This window comes from Dermacentor variabilis, chromosome 8 (assembly GCF_050947875.1).
Source record: "Dermacentor variabilis isolate Ectoservices chromosome 8, ASM5094787v1, whole genome shotgun sequence".
Lineage (NCBI taxonomy): Eukaryota > Metazoa > Arthropoda > Arachnida > Ixodida > Ixodidae > Dermacentor > Dermacentor variabilis.
In genome coordinates this window covers 40682760-40707419 of record NC_134575.1, presented here as the reverse complement: position 1 = coordinate 40707419, position 24660 = coordinate 40682760, and the positions used below count along the sequence as shown (strand labels likewise).

Sequence of the window (24660 nt, the reverse complement as noted above, 5' to 3'; positions counted from 1 at the left end):
ACGACTACGAAGAAGGCGTCACGAAAGTGGCAACCACGGAAAAAATACGTAATACTTGCCGGCCCACGCCAGACGACGCTGGAAACACAAAAGGCCCCAACGATCTCTTTTCATTGGTCGTGCGCCCCGCCACCACCGAGGACCAGTGAGAGAGGGGAAAAGCGCGAATGTCGTCTGCTATTATAAGGCGGCCGGCTGCTTCGTCTGCCCCGAGAGCTAAACTTGCAGGCGAGAGAAGGCAGACGACAAGAGTGCGGTTTTGCTGTTTTAAAGCGTGGCATGTGTGAAAATGTTCCTCGCGGTTTTCTTTCCTGGCCATTCCCGTGATCGTCTGCTTGTTCGCGAAAGTACGTGAACGAACGAAGACGCGCGTTGTAATCTTTTTTCCTACTATTACTGAGTCCGTGATACCCCGTGTGCATTGTTGGGAGGTGAACTTCTGGAGACATGACAAACAGATGATTGTTTGTACTGTGACATCTTCACCGTGGTATAGAGAAAGTCAGCACAAGATATAAGGGGATCCGTGGCCGTGTGCTTTCAGCCTTTGCTTCCACATCTGAGCCGACCTCGACGCCCCACTAGAAGAAAAAAAAAAATATATTCGGTAAGTCTCCGTCACATTTTTCTTCTTTCTATCGCGCAACGTTTTCTACAGTCCCGTCCAAATTTGACGCCTGCTCGACGTTTTGTTTAGCGCACCAATTATATTTTGAGCACCAAATGCACGCTATAGTAATAACTCTAGTAATATCTAGTAATAACAGATTACTGGGATTTATACCTCAGTCACGCCAACCAGTTTCGATCGCGATCGAGCCCGATCCAGATCGAACTTCTCGATCGCGATCGGCTCCCTTCCACAGTCTGCGGAAAGGAGCCGATTGCGATAGAGAAATTCGATCCCGATCCCACCGAAAATGCCCCGTACGAAACCAATATAAAAATTAAAGAAGCTCGAGAAAGTATAGGTGGGTGGGTGGAGTGATTGGCCGCGGTCGTTAGTGCTAGCGTTCGACCAGCTCAAATGTCTAAATACTTCCTATACAACTATAGAACTATGCCAAGTTTTCTTTCTTGTCAAGCTAATCTTAGATTAACTAAAGTTACTAATCGTTTGTGCTGCGCTATATTAGGTATCTATGGAAGCGGGTTCATTCCATGAATGTATGCTGAACCAATGTTGTGGCGCACTTGCAGCCTTTGCACGGATTACTTGTGCATGCTTCGGTGTTACCCGAGGCAATCCATTGAATGACGCTATAAACCACTGCATGTGGCTTGCGACAATTTCACCGACGTTCTCCCTGTTGTTTCAAGTGAGCCATCTTTCCCAGTCGTCTGCTTAGGTGTCGTCTGCTTAGGTGTTGTCCTGCAAAAGATGCACGTGCTAAGAGACCCTGACGGTTGATTCGGGCTCGATTCCAGTCCAATAAATGTTGGTTAGCGAGGGAAACCTCAGCCTGATCGCCAACTTGGTTCGACAAGGTGACTTGTATTTTGTGAATATGCTCCCTACGTATGCGGCTCGGATTCATAGCACATGCAGTTTAACTAACGCACCTCAGCTGGGCACGTCAAAATTAGTTCTCGAGCCCATTGCTAGAGATTGCATGCATCGTCATCCCCTGCGCAGCTGTGAAACGGTAAAAACCCGGTCAACCAATGAGACGCTACAGTGCAAGTTTGCGCCCCCTGTCGTTGGGTGAAGGCGTCAGAAGGGCATTACAATTCACTTTGGGCATTGTACCCGTACCCACATGGGGGCGTGCCCACATGCGCCTCCCGTCTGATCTAACGTTCATCTTCGTTCGCCTTAATGGGTCGACAATGGAGCCCGAAGTTACGCGCCACGGACGCGCAAAGACGCCGAAAGTGGTTCCAGTGTCGTATAGAGGTCTCGGTTACGCAACTCCAACCGCAACTGGAACCTCCCGGTTCACAACAGAATCACGCGACTGTGCTTGCGTCAGAGGAAGTGACATAATAGGGTGATTGTGCAAGAACTTCGTGCGCAGCGGTCATCTTAGAGGCGAAGCGGTCGCACACTTCTACGATAAAATCCACCAAATACTTTTATTTTCGTTACGGTTCGAACAGCTGTATCTTACGGCTCCATGCAAGCCACTGGCTTCCTGCCCGCCGCGCGGATTAACGGTGTGTATGAAAACAAAAACACAACAGTGCTTTAACCAAATATTGGAATCTATGTCGTCAAGCCAGCGTGTTAACTCTGCGTGGAGGCATTTTTCGTTGCCTTTTTCGGTCACTTCGTGGTTTGCATTTTACTGCGTGTCTTTTTGGCACATGTATGTGGCTGCCGTGCATATGTATGAGAAACGAATGTATTTCGTGCAAAACTTTTACTGTCGGAAACGTACTTTACCTTTAAAAAAATAGTAATAAAGTAAGCACGATGAAATCAGGCAAAGCGTTTCTGCAAGTGGTCTCTTGAAAATCTATGGATCAATCTTTACCACCTGGTGTTGTTTGTTTTGCGTTTCTCTCGCTCCCTGCATGAGAGTAATCGACACACACACACACACACACACACACACACATATATATATATATATATATATATATATATATATATATAGTGCTGTGTGCTCAATTTTGCACTCCGACATAGTGCATTTAAAGCAAAAGCACCGATGAAAATGGAAAATACTGACATTTATAACGTGCCACAAACACCTCGAAACGCGATCTGATCGGACCTGCAGCGCTGCTAGTTTGAATAATGCGTGCAAAGAGATTTAATAAAACGGGTTGCCATGGGTACACGGCAGGGCCTCTGCTCCCTGTGTCATATATATCATCATGCAGCTTCGTGTTCGCTTTTTTCCGTTGTTTCTGGTAGCGTTTGACATCCAGCATATATTTCGAGTGACCGCGTAGGTGCGTTCTAAGTATGCTAGACATGAAATAGTTCATGGCCTCCATTCATATCTGATGTCCCTGTAGGTAGCCCTAGCCCGATTTCCACATTCTGTAAACACCATAAAGCTTACACAAGAATATAAATTTATAAATTCGTTCTGCAGCAGTATGCGTCATTCATGATTCTTAAGATGCAAAAAAAAAAAGGGGGAGGGGGAAAGCAACGTGGTGAAACTAAGTTTTCAATGGATAGAGTGAAATGGCGCCTGAAGGCGATATATAAACTTACGAATTGTTTCGTAATTATTGCACCGTAACGATTAGACGCTATTGCATTCTCACAGATGCAGTCATTAAGCATGAATTCCGCAACAATTGTTTAAATTTCGCATGTAGGAGATAACACAATTCCCCTCCTTCGGCTGAATGGCCAGAAGAGGCGGCCATTACTTCTACAATATAGAAATCAAAATGCATCATCATCATCATCATCATCATCATCATCATAACGTCCATTGCAGAACAAATACCTTTCCTCGGCAGCGACCGCCAATTACCGCTGTCTCGCGCCAGCTGACACCACCTTGTGCCTGCAAGTTTCCTAATTTCAACGCACCACTTATAGTTCTCTGCCGTCCTCGACTGCGCTTCCCTTCCCTTCAAATCTAATGGACTGCCGGTCTATTAGTAAACCACCAGCAATAGAAATGAATAATCAACTAATTAACGAATTATCACTAAGCAACTTTTTAACGAATCACTTGAAGACACGCCGTGGAATTTATGAATCGGAGGTGCCGAGTTCGCAAGATATATATCCACTTGGAACGAGTTAATTCTGTGGCACACAGCACTAGATTGTCATCGAAGAGGCGGACGTATGTTACAGTTAATTAACACTTCATTTGGCACGGTAAAAAAAAATGCGGTGCGGATTAAAATATTAACTGGGACACCAGTGCACCTATATATACTCACGTTTTGTAGACGTTATTTCCCAAAACGGATGCTACATAGCACAACTGAATTTATATTAAATAGATGCGACTTCAATCATTACTGTTCAGCTTCAATTCCGCGATCGGGGCATATGTCGTAACAAAGTAATTGGCGAACCATCGTTCAGTCAACGGCCCTGCGATTTTTCGCGCATGTCCGTCTCTTTAAGGTAATCCACTCGCTCCGACACAATAGCGCTGTCACACACACACACGCACACACAAACGCTAAAAAAAAAAAAAATCTCCGCGTCAGTAAGTATCCGCGTCAGTAAGCGAGGCTTTCTGCTGCGTCGTCACAAAGTGACGTCACCGCTCAACACCTATAGGACAGTTAAACCACCCCGTCGACCTCACTGCAACCAAGTGTCCCCACTCAGGCTGTCAGGAAGAGACGAGAGCACCCCGTAATCACGAAAGCGTTACACGTATGCCGCATAGCTCGGTGAAGTTTCACTTCGTGTTATGAATTATAGCTACTCTCGCGGCGGGCGTCTCTCGTCTCGAGTTGTCACAATTAGCGTTTGCCTCGCGTCTGAAGCACCGCGTCCTCGAGTGATGATGATACGCGCCAACGGCCTTATTGTTCTCATCCGTCAGAAGTGGCGGAGAAAGAGAGAGGCCTTCTCCCGAAACAATGGGATAATTCGCGCTCGCCGATGAAGCGACACAGCTTGCCTTCCTGCCGTAGTTTTCGGGGTGCCATTCGCGATGCATACGGCATACACGATCCCGGCGTCGTTAGCTAGTCGATACATTGTGTCCGAATACGCGTTTTGCAATACGCGATCGCTATACATTCGCTCTAAGCGGTAATAAATGTTAAAAAACATATAGCCTGTGGTATGCAACACCATTGCACTCCTTGAGCCGGGTTAGTCGAAGATTCATTTGCATTTCTCGCGCAGGGAATCGAAATGCATAGGTCACTACTTGAGAAAGAGAGCAAACATGAACCAGTTTTGTTTTACAGTACGCATTGCAATTTACGAATTGTAGCCGCAAGGCTTGTATTCACTTGGATCGAATTCTGAGGATGACTGCAGTTTTGAATTATATGCGTTCACGAAGTGCGCTACGAAAGTGAATTGGTGTTCCGGTGATTTGTGTCCTGCATATTGCAAGAAAAAGAAAAATAGGGGGGGGAGTTGTAATTCGAAAAGTAGGAGGATCGAACAACAGTCTGACAACACTTATTTCAAAACCGGTGCTCGTCTCAAAATTACTTTTTTTTTTTCACAAGGGAATGTGTCTTGAAAAAAACGCTGCATTCAATTCGTAATTTGCAAAATGAACCACAATGTTGTTAGTTAAACAGCTGATTCAAAAATAACATGTGATTTAGCCAATTATTCTTTTCGATTTCTTGGACAAGTGATGTCCCTCTGTTCATTCGTCCGGAAACGTGGCGAACGCAAAATATTTCCTGTTTAAAATCAAACGGATAAGCTCGACTCTTTGCAATGCGTGTAAAGTGGCAGGTACATGTTGTCTACCTAATCTGCGCTTGCAGGCTACATATAAAAGGTGTTTCTGCGAAGGCTTAAGCAATTTTTTTTTTAATATCGCCTGTGGCAGGTAGTACAATTCTATTCCTCTAACAGGTCCACTCGAAGAGGTGGACATTACTGGCTCGAGAAATCGAAATTCATAATCAACCAATTAACAAGATTCGCTAATTATCTTCCGACCTAATTATTTTCGGTATATATTGCAATTCGTGAATCGTAGCCAGCGAGTTTACAAGGCATATCCACTTGTAGCGAATACTATAAGGATGGAACCGGTTTCGAGATCCGCGCAGTCAAACTTTCCGAATTAAAGAAAAAATGCGCTGTTCTTTCACCTACGCTTCTATGAGAACGTCATTTTATGCACTGAAGCACGAAAATTCCCATGTATTTTCGTCGCCTACCTCTGGAATGAATATCTCGAAACTTTTGTCATCCTGAAAAATTCGTTCCAAGCGGATACGCCTTGCGAAGTGACCGGCTACAATTCGTAGACTGCAATACGTGCCATAAAGTGATTAATTTAAAGGGTCCATTAGTGAGTTTTGTTAATTGGTCGAATATGCATTTAGATTCCTCGGGCAAGCAATGCCCACCTGCTTGAGCAATCCAGCTCAAGGATTAGAAATGGGCTATCAGTATGTGATTTCTAAAAGAAAAAAAATTGTTAAAGTTCTCGCAGAAACACCCGTCATACACTACAAAGAACGGCCTTAAAACTCAACATTGGCCAACTGCCAACCGTTGAACTCGTGCTTGGCCCACGAACTCACGCTGCATGTGTCCATCTCGCGCAGCGAAGGCACCTTTGTGTGTGTTTTTTTAGACACTCTTCTCAACGAGACACTTCAGTCGAGTGTCGACCGTTGCGCTTTTGTGTATGTTGTGCTTCTTTGTGGTGAACTGTGCACATCGTTTCATTTTTCACCCTATCCATCTTCAGTGGCATTCTGTGGGCACGCCGCCAGACTCGGAATCCTCTCCAGAATTCATTAAATCTCGCTCTCGAAGATCACATATTAAAAAAAAAATGGTATATATATTGACGCGTGCATTCTATGCAGGCTACAACGACGATAGGGACATTATCGGACTTCGTCTAGTGGGTCAGTGAGATTCGGCGAGGACCTGTCCTCTGTTTTTGAACAGGTTGTCCTGCTGTTCTTGAAGAACGTCTCCCTGTCTTCTGTTCACGTTGTACTATAGACAATATGATAGATATAGAGATAAAGAGAGAGAGAGAGAGAGAGAGAGAGAGAGAGAGAGAGAAAGAGAGAGAGAGAGAGGGGAGGGAGGGAGGTTTGCGAACGCGTACTCTTTGCTAATTGCAATGGTCTACTCAAAAACGTGCGTCTGTCCAGACGAACGTCTGCGCCAGCATCTGCAGTCGGGACACATTCGCCACCTGTTTCGGCTCTGCCCTCCGTCCTCGTTATGACATTCAGCGCCCCTCTTGCCTTCTGCAGGACGGACACCAAAGCATTTTCAGAGGCGAAGATCCTGAAGGACAATGGTCCCATCCGTCGCTGTCACAGACAGCAATTACCTCCAAAAGTTGCCAGGCTTAGCCGTTGTGTACTTTTGGACGCAGTCATTGTCCTTTTCTCCCTCTGCTATTTTTGCCCTTTCCCCTTACCCCGACGCCGAATAGCAGGCTAGAACACAGTATCGTTAAGACCCGACCTCCTGGCTTTTCAAATATCTCAATTTTAACGCAGGGTAACGTTTCTTTTAGTGAAAAAAAAAAAATTACAAGCGCGAGAGATCGTTGACAATTTGTGACGTCGCAGAGTTTTTTCGGCCGGAATATTAAAGTGGTGTTGCCATGTGTACGGCTTTCGTTATCGCATATTCCTTCTGCCCATAACCAAGCCTCTACCCGCTAGAAGTGTTAGGCCTACTTGGCTCCTACGGTTGATACATGATTGGCGCAATATGCGAGTATCGTTCTTGTCAGTGTATTTCGTCTAAGGGCTGGTCTTCCAGATCGAATATGAACCATTACGTGTCATTATGCATATATGTTGCATCAAGCAAGGTAAAGCAAACGTAGACGCCATCTTGTCCAGGAACACATTTTTTTTTACAACGAAGCTGCTTATATATAGGGCTAGGGTTCCGTGCACTTCTTCGCGTCCGTCAACAGATCTGCGTGAGCGAAACGATCATCACCAGCAATGACTCTAACATCGTCGTCTTTTTCCACAGGTAGCTACGTTGCCGCTCATCATTCCAGCATATAATTTTACTCGTGTTCTGTCGTAATGGGAAGGCCGCGTTAATTAAAAAAAATTTATGGGGGTATGAGCCATTGCTTAAGGCGGTATGAACCATTCGTTGTCTCACGCGACGCGAGGGAAGAAACTTTATTGTAGGTCGGGCCAGGACGCGAAGTCGTCGCCCACCCGGCTAGTCCCACGTCGGGACCGGCAGGTCTAGCCCACCGGGCCATCCGCGGACGGTTAGGATTTGCTTGTCCAGAGCGGGGCTACGCAGAAGCGAGTCCCACACCTCCTTGATGAACTTGGGGTATGTCGACCCGCACTCCCAGAGCACGTGCGCTAGAGTGGAGGACTACCCGCAGGAGGGGCAGGCGTCGTCGCGATATACGTCGGGGTATAAGCCTCGTGGAGAGCGGACAGACACGGATATGTGCTGGTCTGTAGAAGCCTAAGCGAAACGGCTTGCGCCCTATTCAACTTGGGGTGAGAGGGTGGAAAGACCCTTCTGGACATGTAGAAATATTTATTAATCTCGTTGTGAGTAGCGGGAGTGTCCCTGTGACCGTAGAGAGGAGGGGAGTCAGTGCTACTTAAAGAGGAAGCGCGGTCGGTGAGGTCACGCGCAGCCTCGTGCGCAGACTCATTGAGGTTCGGGGGAGCACCCTCGACCGACCCTACGTGAGCGGGAAACCAGTGAATTGAATGGTTTAATTGTGAGAGCATATGGACTCGAGCCGCTAAGAAGACGAGCAGCTTCCTTGGCGATGCAACCCTTTTGAAAAGCCCCAACTGCCGCTTTGGAATCACTATAGATTTCGGACCCACGACCGCGTGTAGCAGGGCGAGCGCGATGGCGGCTTGCTCGATTGTCTGCATCGTACGTACATGGTCATTCTCACGTGACGGACACATTTAATGACAGAGGGGATACGAGAATGTGTGCGCGTACCTATAATCGTCACGATGACGACCGATAAGGACAATAAATACGTTCGTACCTCTGTTTCAATATTATGCGTTACTTCTGTGCCGTGTGCTAAACAGCTTCGCATGGTCATCCATATTCACAGCGTGAAATGGCTCGTCATTTTTTTTTAAGTTCCTACGCCTCTCGGTCTCCGATGCGCAGCCTCTCTACTTAAACGTTAGACAGACACCTCAGTGACCATATCTAGTTCGCATGTGAAAGTTTCCACAGTGATCCACGTATGAAAGCTCACTCCACGTGTCACGTGAGTGAGTGAGTGAAGAAACATTTATTGCAGGTCCGGCGAGGACGTCACGTTACGTGTCACGTGACACGTGACACGTGTCACGTCGCGACCCACCACGAACATGCAGATCACGCAACGTCCGTCCTCGCGGTGCGTCTGTGCGCCTCGTCGTGCACCTCGACCCGTAGACCTCGATACCTGGCTTGCAGACCGCAAAGCACCGCGTGCGGTCACTTTAACGGATCGCGGGGACGGGTATACCGAAGGACCTCCGTAAAAGTCCATAGGCTCCTATCTATGCCGACGATTGCACCTTTATTTTCTGCGAAGATTGTCCTGTACCGACGGTGGAGTGCGGCAGGCGTCATTGGAGAGTTTCAGGTTAGGGTACGCAAGCGGCTTCGGTACGCAAGAACTAGGGGCGACGGTATATTGCGCATGCGCAGACCCAGACGTACGGGTCTGCGCACGCGCAGTACCGCGTGGCCCCTAGTTCTTGCGTACCGAAGCCGCTTGCGTCCCCTAACCTAAAATTCTCTAATAGAGAGTTCTTGCGTACAGAAGCCGCTTGCGTCCCATAACCTAAAACTCTCTAATAGAGAGTTCCTGCGTACGCAAGCCGCTTGCGTCCCCTAATCTAAAACTCTCTATTGTCGGCGGTCCCGAGTCGACGGCGGGGGAAGATAACGAGAGGCGCATCACGATCTTGTGTCGACGCGCACGCGAGAGGGCGCTGCGCTGCCAGGGACAAGTTGCGCGGGTCTGATACGTGTGTACGCTTTAATTTGGGAAAACTTATACGCGCGGCTAACCCGTGTACAAGAAAGGGACGCTGGAAACGAGAAACCGGCGTCAGCGGCCGGGCGAAGAAGAATTAAGAGAAAGGACTTGTTTACACTTCGTGGGCGCTGAACAAAGGCGTGTGCAAGCGGTTAGAGCGTCGGGGAAATTTCCACATTGAAATTCAGCGCTGGCTGAATGTGCACTGCGTACACGCTCGGGCAGTTGGGGCTACGTGTGCTCGCGTGCGGCGAACTGGGCGAGCGTGTGACGGTATGCGGGAAACACACCCGGACTGTGATTCCGAAAAAAAAAAAAAGAAAAGAAACTTACCGGGAAATCTAAAATCGAAAGAGCTAAACAAACAAAGACTGCACCTGACGTAAGCTGAGAGCGAAATAGATGGGGCAAAGCTGTGAAGGGACAGCTCTGTCCCTTCTGCTTTTCGGTACAAAGCTATATATATTCCAAATGCGAAATAGCTCGAGCACAACGCTGAGGGAATACAACTTTGTACCTTATACATAGCTGTGTGTGTATATATATATATATGGGTTTATGAGAGTATATATATTTATAATGCATGTGTGTTTGCATGTATGTTGTTGCCGAATATTCTGTAGGCGGGCTGCGGGTCTCGTCAAGATGCTTCTACTGGAGCAGCTTTTACTTGCAGCCTCCTCCATCAAGTAGATGGAAATAAAGTTATTACATAACACACACACACACACACACACACACACACACACACACACACACACACACACATATATATATATATATATATATATATATATATATATATATATATATATATATATATATATATATATATATATACACCCATACCCATACGCTGTAATACCCATACGGATGTTTTTTTCCCCTTTCCTTTAACACAAATATGCGTTGCATTCGGTGTCCTGCGAAAATCTAGCTCATCTGTGCACGCCGAGGTAAAAATACAATAGGTGGGAAAAAGAGGACGAGGTCGTCGACGGTGAAGACGACGAAGTGGCAACAGCCTCTCGGGATTCTCAGCTGCTGTTTTATATGCGTCTTGTAAATACATCGTTTAAGTAGTTTTATACCCGTGAAAATATAGGTATAAAGAGAAAACTGCCCCAAAGCTGTGCAGGTCCCAACTTGTCCCTTGTCGGCTTTATCGCCGTCCTTTAAAATAATTTACAGCCTTCAAAGTGAATAAGGGTGTATATCGATCTCTAAGTCACATCCTTACACTCAAAGAAGGGTGTAAAGGGGTGAACTGTAAACCGATTTACACCGTTCTTTACTTCCAAGGGTGTAAATTATTTTACTGTGTATATTGTGCTCAGGTTCTCTTCTCCCCCCCCCTCCCCGGCTTAACTATAGTACTTGGCGTTTAGGCGGTATACGCGAGTTTAATAAAAGCGATCGACAAGTCGCCTACAGCTTTTTTTTTTTTGGGGATCGAAAAAAAAATCCGCCGTAATCGCGAAATATATATCAGTGAACCGCCTGGGAATTTTCGCGTGCCCCTCCGAACCTTCCTGTTCGCGTTCCATCAAACACTGACAGTGTATAGCGAGAACAACAATTATAACTGGCGAGACGTTTCCTCCTAAAGCGGCTGAAACTTGGGACGTATATGTAGAGCGAAGGCGTATACAATATATAGACGTTTATTTGGCACTAATTTTCACCAGCTGTACTTTTTCTTAATAAAGCGCTAGCTAAATATGACCGAGCGAGTGGTTTCTCTGTTTCGTTTTGTTTTGTTCTTGCAAACCACGCTCGCGTAGAAACGCAGTTGTCGTGGCAATGACTCGAACCTGTGATAAGCAGCAGTAGTAGCAAAGCGCAGTTAGCAACTGCGCAGACGACACCCACGATCGCACCCATGCGGATGTTTCTGTTTTTTTCTTCTTTCCTTTAACGCAGATATGCGTTGCATTCTGATTCCTGCGAAGATGTAGCTCATATGTACGCGCCGCGATAAAGATACAATAGGTAAAATATATCGTGTCGGTACATACTTAACGGTTTTTGGAAGCAAAATATAAAAGCCTAGTTCGTTCTGAACTCATATTATGGAATTTAACGTCACAATCTATAGCTCAAGGGTTACGACAGAGGCCGTATAGTGTGGGACTCGGGGATAATTTCGGTCACCTGGTGTTCTTTAGCATGCATCTAAATCTGAGCACCCGCGCCTGTTTTCTTTCTTTTCTTTTTTTGCATTCCGCTCCCTTCGGAATATGACAGCCGCGGTTAACGCTGCTGTGCTAGTTTGGTGTTCGACCTGTATAAGCACCCTGCGTTAGTGAAATCAGGTCCAAGGACATTGGTCCACGAGCGAATTATCGATCGTCGACGCAGAATTTCCCCGGTTCTCAGTGCGCGACAGGAAACGTTTGGACGCGAGCGTCGGAAGGAGCCCCGAGTGCGCCGAAAAAACATGTGCGATATAGAGACGGAGCAGATGGAAAACCACACGTTCTTTTTTTCTTTTTTTTTTTGCGGGAAGGTTACCGCGCGCTACGTTGCGTTCGTGAGTGTGCTTGTTCTTGTTTTTGTTTTCTTTTGTTTTCTTTTCTTCTCCTCTTATTTTAGAGCCCCTTTATTGTTTATCTTCATTCAGTATACAGGGTAGTTGCATTATCTTACTCCTCGTCTTTCGCTCTTGTTGTTTCTCTGTATCGTTATGTTCTCATTTTCGCAGCTGAGGATAGCAGACCGCGTTGTTTCCGCTGGTCCGGGGTATCTTAAGCCGCGTCCAAGAGGTTAACTTCAAGAGGTTAACACCGACAGGAGCAAAAGTTGAAAGGGGTTGCGGGGAGCTTGTGCGTTACTATACATCTCGGAGCGGTGGTGCTGATAACGGCATATAATATCGTTGTCTGCCAAATTGCTTATCCAGTAATTTGAAAAAACAAAGTACACTACGTTGCACACCGACTGGTGATAATTTTCCCTCGTGAAACTTGACACACACGCACACACACACACTCACACACACGCACACACACGCACAAACACGCACACACACACACACACACACACACACACACACACACACACACACACACACACACACACACACACACACACACACACACACACACACACACACACACACACACACACACACACGTTTATGTGCGCGTTCAAAGAACGTCACGTACGGTGGGACTCGATGACCTGAGAGATAGAAACACCGATGCTGTGTGTACACAAAAGCACTTTTAACCACGCGCATTGTATACAGTTGCAGAAACAACGAAAGCGCCTGTGGGAAGCGACCGTTCAACGTGGCGCCTCTCGCGACTTCAGGCCCTGTCATTGCGAAACGCGCTTGAAACACGCACTTATGGAGCCCTTATTGTGACGACAAACTTGTTTCATTAAGTTTCGGGAAGGGGCAGTTAAGAAAACGCTTTCTTTCTGTACCACTTAAGCACAAGTCCTTTTGTCATGCTTCGTAAAACGAAAGTGAGTGTAAGCACTGTTTACACTTCTTGTAGACGTATCTTTCTTCCCACGGACCTCATAATTATGAATTGAGAGAGTCCATGAACCTTCTGCAGTGTTCAAGTGCGATTGGTCTGCCTGTTCTACGAAGCCGTCTTTTTGACTAAGTAAGAGATGTCTGCAGACAACGTCGTCAACAATTTCATTTTCTTTGGCCTCTTGTGGTCAGCGGAATTCTAATGGTTGTTTTAAAACGTGCACACTCGGCCACTGTCAAAAATTGGAAGGCCACAACTTAGCTTTCTATATACACGCTATAAATTGCCGAAACAATTTTAGGAGCCCTCCTGTCTGTAAGGCATCTATTCATGGACAACGGACCAGACGGCTGCCCCACAATGTTTCTACCAGTCTATTCGTGGTCCGTGAGCACCATCACAAAAATTTATTGTTAAATGTCTGCATACTTCTTAATACAGAAAATGTGAGGCCATGGATCCGCAGTCCGTACATTAATAACGTGTAGACATCATAGAAAACACGTATATAACTGGTCTACACACTGTCGTGGAGTAGACGTAATTGAGCTTCTCTCTGCTTTTGGCAGACCGCAACGATGACGACGACTATCATGATGATAACGAGGAGGAGGATGTTGATGAAATATCCTGCGTATATAGAGTATGGGAAGTGCCGTGTACATGGAGTTATACTTATCGCATCAGGAAACAGATTTCTACTTTTCACAACGAGATCACACCACCACTTGTTCCCCGGAACAATGCTCTGTATGTTTAGGGCGCCACCCCTGGCTTTCCCTTCCATTGCCGAAACATACCATTAACGCAACAGGAACCCCTGCGGCCGCGCCCACGTTGCTGACGTCATTGGCGTAGGCGTTGGGAAAGATACAACTCGAACTGTGTAGCGTGTATCATGTGTGCATTTGGGGCTAGCTGCACTTAGACTAATGCCACATCACTGTACCAGAAAGAAAAGGCATGTCGCCTGCTATTTTAGCTCGCGGTGAGGTAGTCCCGATTCGGCGTACAGTTACGACGCATGGTTGTTACGAAACTATAGCGCTGAAGTCAGAACTTAAAGCGTCACGCGTCGACCGTGCAAGCAGAGTTGTTCGCCAACTCAATGGTAAGCGTTGCTTCCACGCTCACCCAAGCGTGGAGAAAATTGGGACAAAACAGACAAATAAACAAACAAACCTGCAAACAAAGGGAAGTTTGCGGGATTGGCGTCACTATAATCTTAATAATCTTACATTAGACGACAGCCGCTTCGAGAAGGCGAGGCTGTATACGCATGCAAGGTCGTGACTCCCTTCTCAGAAACAAGCAAACAAACACACACACACACAAAAACTACAAGTCCTGGCCTGCTTCTTGTACGGCGTCTGCAACGAGACGTCCAAGGTTGTGCGTGCTGATGCCTTGTTTGTACAGAAACGCGAGAAAGAAAAGAAACAAAAGCATTTACTTCTTTTGTGGTCTTCCGCACTGTAATCTTTCGTCTGTACTTTCTTATCCACTTGTTTTGCGAGCAACAAAGGCGAATTCCAGAAAAATAACGCTCCCATTTTCTTCCAACAGCTCGCACAACTCAACCAACACAAACACGCTCACGCACATATACATTAGCGCGCATAATAAAAATCGTATATATTTTTGCTTTGTTTCTCGCGTCCTTCTCGAGTACAACAAGACACGCAGAAGGCTGAGCCGCGCTGTAAATGGGCGCACTCCACAGCATTTTCGTTTTATCTGGAACTTATCAAACGCAAAGCCTTGCACTTGGCGCCGCGGCTACTGCGAGACCCTGTAGGCTTGTACCACGCACACGTGTACGGCATTTGCGAGTGAACCAAGCTTCCCACGAATGCTTGGCGTTGGCACGGTGGCCTGGTGATTATTTGTCGCAACTCAGTGTGAAACAGGAGCGCCGACTTGTTGAAATGAACCGGAAGATGGAGTGGGAAAATAACCGGGGAAATTGGAGGGTTCGTCACTGAAGAGCCCCTCAATACTCGAAACTAGAGCGAGACGATAGGAGAGCGAAAACGGTTAACCGGACTTCGTGCAGTTGGCTTCCCCGAACGTAGAGAGGGAGGAGTTAAGGTGGAGACAGACAGACAGACAGACAGACAGACAGACAGACAGACAGACAGACAGACAGACAGACAGACAGACGGACGGACGGACGGACGGACGGACGGACGGACGGACGGACGGACGGACGGACGGACGGACGGACAGGGTGAAAGCTACCGAAGCCTAGAAAAGCGTAGCCCATTCGGAGTGCTGTGGCAATGTAGTCTTTATTATTTCACATTCTTCGCGAGCAAAAATGGATAAAATGTAGAAAAGACAGTGCGCGACCGGTTCGATTTGACATCATATAAATGAATTCAGACAGTCTGTAGGCCCCATGTTGACCGCTTTGCCTTCTGGTACGTTTGAGCTTTCGGCCTTTCGCTCTACAGATGTACTGTCTGTAGGCAAAACTCACATAGGATTTTTTTTATTACGATGGGCATTATACGGACACTAAAGACTAATTTTCGCCGTCGCCGTGATGTTCCGCATAAAGTCCGAGTGCGCTGAGATAGCGCCTCGTGCGCCGTATGCCGCGGGGGCGAGGGAAGGCGTGATAAGGTGAGCCTATAGAAAGATGGTGGCTAGATGCGCGCGCGCAGTGTTGGAGGTCCCGTGATCAAGAGCGTGCTACTGGGGAGGAGAGCGAGCGTCTCTCCTCCTCTACAGCGCGGGCGTGGCTGGACAGGCTGCTACGCACGGCTGAGCGCGCACATGCGGCCCGTGTCTTGAATAATAATAATATTTGGGGTTTTACGTGCCAAAACCACTTTCTGATTATGAGGCACGCCGTAGTGGAGGACTCCGGAAATTTTAACCACCTGGGGTTCTTTAACGTGCACCTAAATCTAAGCACACGGGTGTTTTCGCATTTCGCCCCCATCGAAATGCGGCCGCCGTGGCCGGGATTCGATCCCGCGACCTCGTGCTCAGCAGCCCAACACCATAGCCACTGAGCAACCACGGCGGGTCCGTGTCTTGAAAGTAATCTACGCAGGACATAGAGCCGACCGCGGGATCTTTCCCGCGGTATTGATCGCAAACGCGGCCTCGAGCTAAGCGGCGGAAAGCCATGTGGGCAACCTGGAGTGGGTCAGACTATGTTGCGCGTTCCAAGCAGGCTGTTGAGCCGGCATCTTGCTTTCACAACAGAAGCTATATTCCAGGCGACTCAAGAGCCAGCGAAGGATATGGCCTGCATCGTTTTTGGCTTTCATGGTGCCTTCGCGACGCTGTCATCTGAGCCGACTCGGAGCGGAATCGGAATGAGGCTTAAGATGGCTGCTGTCCGTTTTCCTGCTCATCATTCATAAGCGTCTATACGGTTTGTACTGAAACACACTTGTATATAGAATTGGAATGTTCGGTGCTATACATACGCCCGTGGCTCAGCTAGTGCATACAGCGTTGCGCTGCTGTGCATCATGTCGCGAGTTCGATCCCCTGCACTGACGGCGGCAGCATTCCGAACGGAGTGGAATGCAAAAAAAAAAACGCTCGTGTGTACACTTTACGTGCACGTTAAAGGGTCCCGGGTAGTAAAAATTATTCCGCAGCCATCCATTACTGTGAAAGTCCTGGACGTTAAAAAAACAAAGTTTAATTTCTTTTGTCGTCTTGGCCGTGCGTCACGTGTCAGACGTAAAAAGAGCCTTACCGCTCGTACAAGGCCTCCCACCTTCTAAGAAGGTCTTTCGCGGTGTTTTACAGTCGTGGCTCATCTGTGGCTTTACCTCCGGGAGCTGCACGTCGGCGAAAACAAACAACGCAATCCTGGTTCTCCACAGAGTGAACGCCATTAGAATCCCGACTTCTGTTTCTTTCTTTTTTTTTGTATACCGCAAACTCCTGTTCTTCTCAGGGGTGCGAGCTGCGCTCGAGCAATTAAAACGCATCTGCGTTTCAGGGGGGCACGCGCGTTACGTTTTGTCTGGCTGCGTGTCCTGGCAAGCAGTCGTGTACACGGGCTCCGGGAACGAAGAGGTTGGTGACGTCACGCGAATCCGCGAGGTTATAATACATCCAGCTTATCCTTACGTGGCCCGTGCAGCGCGGTGGCATGGGCGCGGGGCCGGGAGAAGCCAGCGGTGACCGATAATGGGCGACCCGCGCGACATCACCCGCGCGTAAACTTCACGGCACGGCTCGTTCTGGGAACGCCGCGCAATTAACGGCGTCCGTGAACGCCTCAGACGCCGAGAGAGGGCGCGCGCTTATCACGTGTGGTGAGTGAGGAGGAAGAAATTATTTTTTTTTTCTGTTCGCGAAGAACAATAGAGGTGACGTCGGTGTGGAGCTCTGGCGCGGGTGCCCACGAGCTTCTCTCCAGAACCCTCTATTGAATTAACGAGAGTTGGGAAGGGGGAATGGGGAAGGGGGGAGGGGGCAGTATCTTCGGCGCTCCTCGCAATAGAAAAAGACGTCACAGAATGAAGTTGCTGTAATACATGTCTGTATAGACCACTTAATTGCACGGACCGCTACGCGTCCTCATACAGACTTGTCGGTTTGACTGTGTAATATAGAGTTCGCATAGGTCTATGTACTCTCTATGTGGCGGATTCGTCCTTATCGGACACATGCATTCACGATCGTTGGCGTCGGCTTTCGTAATGTTCAATGCTAAACAAAAAAGCGATGAGATATATAAAAAAAAATTTCTGCTGCAACGCAGAGCTATCGGTGCATGCGGCTGCAGTATCGGTGCACTATCGCTGCACTATCGGTGCATGCGGCTGCAGTATACTATACATCAGTATACGATACTTAATAGCCTGCGTAAGAAAGATAACCTATATAAAAGAACAAAAAGACAGCCATTTAATGTGCGTCTACTTGACCGTTACAAGCAATATTGCAACACACTTAATACTCTAATGAAGAATGCCAAAAAGCGCTATTATCAAAACGAAATTAATTGTACTGGTTCAGATATAAAAAAAAAACAATGGCGCTTGATCAATTCCTTTCTCAATAAAACGATTAACCCGCCTATAGCCAACATTAGTCATGAAGAATCTGTTATATCTAACCCACTAGATATCGCCAATGCATTTAGTGACTAGACTTCTCTCCCATACCCGCTCCAGCCAGTACGCATGACGAACTTGATCATTGTGGTCACTCATTTTTTTCTTTTTCCGGTTACCCCGGATGAGGTAAGAAGAACAATTATTAGTATAAAGTCCTCTAGCGCAGGTATCGATTATATTTCTGCTAACCACGTGAAAATGATTGTTGATCGTATTGCGGATGTGCTCACCTACATAATCAATCTAATTTTTCAAACCGGCGTATTTCCCCATGAGTTAAAGATGAGTAGGGTTATCCCGGTATTTAAAAAAGGTGACAGATGCTTAATTTCTAATTATAGGCCGATATCCATTCTCCCCTTTTTTAGCAAAGTAATTGAAAAAATAATACATGTTCGCCTGTCTAGCTACCTAACGAAATTTAACCTACTTCATCCGAAACAATTTGGTTTTAGACAAGGGTATTCGACTAACCTAGCCCTCATTTACTTCACAGAAAAATGCAAACTAGAAATTGACAATGGTAACTTCGTTGGTTCTGTTTTTCTAGATTTTACTAAAGCTTTTGATACACTTGATCATGACATTCTTTCTTCTAAACTTGCATCTTATGGCATTATTGGCAACTCTCTCAATCTTTTCCGTAGTTACTTATCTGATCGTGAGCAATTAGTATCCATCTTTGGCATCTATTCCACTAAAAATATTATTAACATCGGCGTTCCGCAAGGCTCAATTCTAGGCCCGCTTTTATTTTTACTATACATTAATGACCTTCCACAGTGTCTAACCACATCATCAGAATGCATCTTATATGCTGACGACACGACTGTCTTATGTTCGAGTAATTCTCTAAGCAACATTTCAACAACCTTTAACGCTGAACTTATTAACGTTAGCGCATGGTGTGCTAAAAATAAGCTTTTGATAAATCCCTCGAAAAGTAAGTTCTTAATTTTCTATTCCAGGTCAATAAATAACGCGCAAGTTATGCCCCTCTTTATAAACAAACATCCTATTCATCTGTCAGATCAATGTTCCTTCCTTGGTATCAAGCTTGATTCCCGCTTAAAATTTAATTTGCATATTAATGAGCTACAGCGGAAAACTTCCTATGGTATTAGGGTATTACTAAAAGCTAGATGTTACTTTGACTTGAGTACTTTGGTCACCTTATATTATGCATTCATTCACAGTCATCTAAATTATTGTATTGCTTCCTGGGGTCAAACATATCATTGCCACCTTTCTTTGCAAGCTATGCAAGCAAGCGCAAGCTATGCTCGAAGAGGATACAAATAGGCAGGACAGCTTCGATCGCGAAGTGCCTTCAAGCAAATGAGAGGCCTCGTGCGTGCCAGGAGAGGGAAGAAAAGGAAGCGAGAAAATAAGTTGCGTAATCAATGGTTGGACAGACTGACCGCCTTTTTTTCCCCTATGTATTTACATTTTGGCGCCCAGTTTACCCACACACTGTAAAATAAGTTACTCCCTTAAAAGTGAGAAAAGGTGTAAATGTGTGTATAACTCATGCCATTAGGGGAAACACGGGGAATGCGGGAGATGGAAAATCAAGACGATGAGCAAAACAAGAACAAGGTGAAAGCAGGAGCCAACGTTTCGACAAGTGGACCTGTCTTTTTCAAGCTCAATGATTTTCTTCTTGACATTGGAAACCGACACGAAAACGTCGATGTCATCCATCACGCTGAAATACACCAGGACCGCGACATTCTGCTCGCCCGGGACGGACTGCACCCCAGTTTTGTTGGCGTCAAGGTAATGGCTAACAACATCACGTACAGGCTCAGGAACTCTTTTAAATCGACGCTACCTGCAACACCATTAAATCAAGCGTCCCAGTTAACTTCAACAGAGAAACACACGCCTGAAATTTTCTACACCAGCTCGCACGCGCGTTCCACTAAAGCTAAAACCCAAGAAGCATCTACACAGACGGTGGGCGCGGAACCAACACCACCCTCACAACACCCGCTCATACGGAAGCCCACAACCACCCGCGAAGCCTTCACGCATACAGCTACATACCCTAACAAGCAAACCGATACGCAGACAGATACACATACAGGCATCGGTGCAGGCCTCGACAAGAAAAATTAGCGTAAAAAGACACCACCTGAACATTTTTCGCCCAGGAGGTCTGTCCGAATCAAGCAGAAATGACTACCATGCACTAGGGATAGCACACGCAACAACAAATCTCGCCCTTTCCCCCAATCCCGCAAACTCGTCGCCAAACAAACAAATTACAGATTTCACCCAAAAACTTACACTAGCTGCAATAAACAGAGGAAAATCCCAAAAGGTCTCAGAATTAAGGTTATATGCGCCCTCGGTTCTTTACCCTCCAGGCTATTATTAAAGTGGAATGCTGTCCTAGAACATGCCTCGCTCTCCCTTATTGACATTCTCGAAGAACACTGCAAGGAACCCGCCTTGAAAAAGACAAGTCCACTTGTCGAAACGTTGGCTCCTGCTTTCACCTTGTTCTTGTTTCGCTCATCGTCATGCCATTAGGGTGTGATTTATATAGCTCACACCTTAAGAGCGTGGGTTATAGACACATTTACACCCTTTCTCACTTTTAACCTTGTAAACTACTTTACAGTGCAACTAAGCTTACATATCTTGGGTGAACATCGCAACACAGACGCGGGACATGAGCTAACGAAGTGTCCGTCGGCGACTGTTCCGTCACCTCCTTAGCAGGTGTACCGTGTCTTTCTTGCCCCGTTGACCCAAGATGGCGACAAGCCAACTTGCCAAAGTGCCAGTTTTGTTAAATGTTTCACGCCTGACGACGTTCATGTTAAATTAGGTACACAATGGGAGCCGGTGGACAGGTTCAAGTCCGAGGATTGAATAAAAAAAAAATGAGGATGGTGGTTGCCAAGTTGCACGTATCAGGCCGCTGCGCATGCTTCTGACAGTATAGCATATATACGCGGCTGAATATCGTCTCCGCCTCTAAAGCCTGTGCTTAAACGTTTCATTGTCACGCGCCTTCTGCGGCAGGCGTGGACTCTTCTTTGTGGCTTGACATTGGCCACTATCCATCGAGCGGGCATGGCTCAACACGCGTCCAGTTCCCTGTAAGACACATAAAGAGTGGGTGAAGTCAGCCCCTAACGATATAAAGAAACACGTGACAAATGGTGGGATCGAACCTCTGTCATCCAGCTACAGCCCAACGCTCTAACCGTTGGGCCACGATCGCACGCACTGTTGTCGCGTACCGAGGTCGTTCTTTGAAATGACTGTCACGTGCACCGCGTGACAGTTTCCCGCATTATTCCCCAGTGAATGCTATAACGCTTTGAGATGACGTGTTAGACTACACTGCCTTCGGGATCGGCCCACACTTTTCGTCAGACGGATGCCTACAAAGTGTGCGAGGTCCGGCTACAATGCTATCGCATTAAAAAAAAGCAACAGAAAAACGCGATACTACACTGGATAAATGGCGAGACCTTACAGCCCCCACTAGCCGTACAGAGTTTCCTACAAAAATTACCAGGCGAAAACCTGGCACTGCGATCTTTCGGCTACCGTGTGAGGGATTTCAATCGAGAAAGGGAAGAGAAAGAGTACAGCGCCGTTACTGCCTCTCGTGCGGGGGAACCTCCACAGCGCTGTTAGCGTGGGAATTATGGTTGGCAACCCGGAGGCGTCTAATCTCCATGCTCCTGGATCCGTGCTCACTCGCGGTGGCAATAATTACCCTTCATTTTCCTAAATTTTCAAGCACTCGTGGTTTGCTAAACGCAGCAAGGCGATTAGTCTCTGCGTAAATGCGTAACCATTGTGAATTGTTTGTTAAGACGCAATCTTGTTTTGTTGAAAACGATCGATTTGCAAAGTCACGAAGCCGTTTGTGGCGAGAAGGAGGAAATTTAGGCAAATGCGCGACACTTACCACCAATCAGTTATTTATGTGGCCCTCAAGAGCACGCAGCTTTACAGAGAGGAGTGGAGTGCAGACATGTATGTAATCAGCCCACCGCGATTGGTCAAAAACTTTTTTGGACTACCCCCCCTTCACTTGTCTGTCGTTGCCGAGTTCCTTGACCTCTTCCTCAATTCCATGTTCACGTTTTTCGATATATATATATATATATATATATATATATATATATATATATATATATATATATATATATATATATATATATATATATATATATATATATATATATATATAGAAGGACGAAATTTAGGCAAATACGCGACACTTACCACCAATCAGTTATTTATGTGGCCCTCAAGAGCACGCAGCTTTACAGAGAGGAGTGGAGTGCAGACATGTGTGCAATCAGCCCACCGCGATTGGTCAAAAACTTTTTTGGACTACCCCCCCTTCACTTGTCTGTCGTTGCCGAGTTCCTTGACCTCTTCCTCAATTCCATGTTCACGTTTTTCGATATATATATATATATATATATATATATAGAAGGACGAAATTTAGGCAAATACGCGACACTTACCACCAATCAGTTACTTATGTGGCCCTCAAGAGCACGCAGCTTTACAGAGAGGAGTGCAGTGCAGACATGTGTGCAATCAGCCCACCGCGATTGGTCAAAAACTTTTTTGGACTACCCCCCCTTCACTTGTCTGTCGTTGCCGAGTTCCGTGACCTCTTCCTCAATTCCATGTTCACGTTTTTCGATATATATATATATATATATATATATAAATATATATATATATATATATATATATATATATATATATATATAGAAGGACGAAATTTAGGCAAATGCGCGACACTTACCACCAATCAGTTATTTATGTGGCCCTCAAGAGCACGCAGCTTTACAGAGAGGAGTGCAGTGCAGACATGTGTGCAATCAGCCCACCGCGATTGGTCAAAAACTTTTTTGGACTACCCCCCCTTCACTTGTCTGTCGTTGCCGAGTTCCTTGACCTCTTCCTCAATTCCATGTTCACGTTTTTCGATATATATATATATATATATATATATATATATATATATATATATATATATATATATATATATATATATATATAGAAGGACGAAATTTAGGCAAATACGCGACACTTACCACCAATCAGTTATTTATGTGGCCCTCAAGAGCACGCAGCTTTACAGAGAGGAGTGGAGTGCAGACATGTGTGCAAACAAAAGCAGGGGAGGCGTTCTGCAAGGGTCCGCCTAGTGGACACGTCCATTTCCTCGGCGGTTGAGCTTCTGATTGGCAGGGCTGGGCTGCGCGTCCGTAGCAACAAGGTGCCACAGACAATCAGCACTTCAGCAGCAAAGGAAATGGGCGTGTCCACTCGGTGGACTCTTACGGAATACCTCTCCAGGACAGAAAAATAATGACAAATGTGCATACGCGTACAGGCACTCGAATATTTCAAGTGCAATGCATGCTTGCCACTCTCGACGAGAGAAGCGCCAGCGGGATTTCAAAGCAAGGCTTTCTTTGCCTTTCCCCCCATGCTGACTGGCGGCTTCGCTGTCTTGCCGAATTTGGGACAACATGGACTCACTAGTTATACTTGCCACAAATTATGTGCCCGAACAGACAACTGGGGTCACTGGGTATGTACAACTGGGAATGTGCCGTCTGGGCATGTATGCGAACATTCCCGCAGTCGATGACCCAGAATTGGCACATGTGCAACTGGGTAGGCGCCCGGATAGGCAAGCAGAACAAGAGAGCAGGAAGCGCAAGAAGTCGACATCAAAAGCCATGCCGGGCGTGGAGTAAATGGGACAAAAATGGGACCGTGGTATACTGAGCGACGTGCTTTAAGATACGTAGAAGTGAACAAGGAGAAGTGAAGCGAAGGCCACTTCAACAGGCGTCAAAGACAGCGTCAATTATAACCAATTCCCACATGTGCGCGGGATCCTCCATTTTTTAAAATAGAAACTCCATGACACTAGCTAGCCCTGGCCATTCAGGAGGGGGGGAGGGAAGACTAGGTGTGATGATTTATTCGTTCATTGCCGAGTTTTTTGAAAACAACATTCTGGGCTCTTAGCCCCGGACACGCACCTGCAGCGATACGTGCGCACTGTGCCATAAGGGGACCACTTCCTGCAGGCGAGTCATTCTTAACGCGAGAGACCCGAGGTGTGCAATATGTCGTGACTAGCGTCCACGACTACTCCTGCAGCCTCGCAGTGACTTCATCGCATAAAGGTCGAGCGACCATCTGGCCCTATGACTAAGGCTCGCCGTTCACCACCGGAGAGATTCCGTCCTCGAGTTCGCACTTTCTCGTGTGTCATTTTGGAGACGGAAGAACAAAGGGAATGACGTGCCCGAGATAATAGTCGTCGTTGGAGCACCAGTCGCGTGCTAGCTCAGTGAGAGAGATAGAGAGAGAGCACAGCTGGCGTGTGAACTTGGCTACGTGCTTGGCTTCTGGCACGCGGCGTATGTACGTCTTATCGTCTGCGTCGGT

At 46.6% G+C, this 24660-nt stretch overlaps 1 protein-coding gene across 1 annotated transcript in view; it reads left to right on the top strand.

Moving 5' to 3' along the window:
• Positions 1–217: 217 nt before the first annotated feature.
• The window catches only part of LOC142590115 (diacylglycerol lipase-beta-like), a 61553-nt gene continuing 37110 nt past the window's right edge, over positions 218–24660 (top strand). The window contains exon 1 of the mRNA XM_075701983.1: positions 218–607. The gene's annotated coding sequence lies outside the window, so the exon portion shown is untranslated. The remainder of the gene's footprint in view (positions 608–24660) is intronic.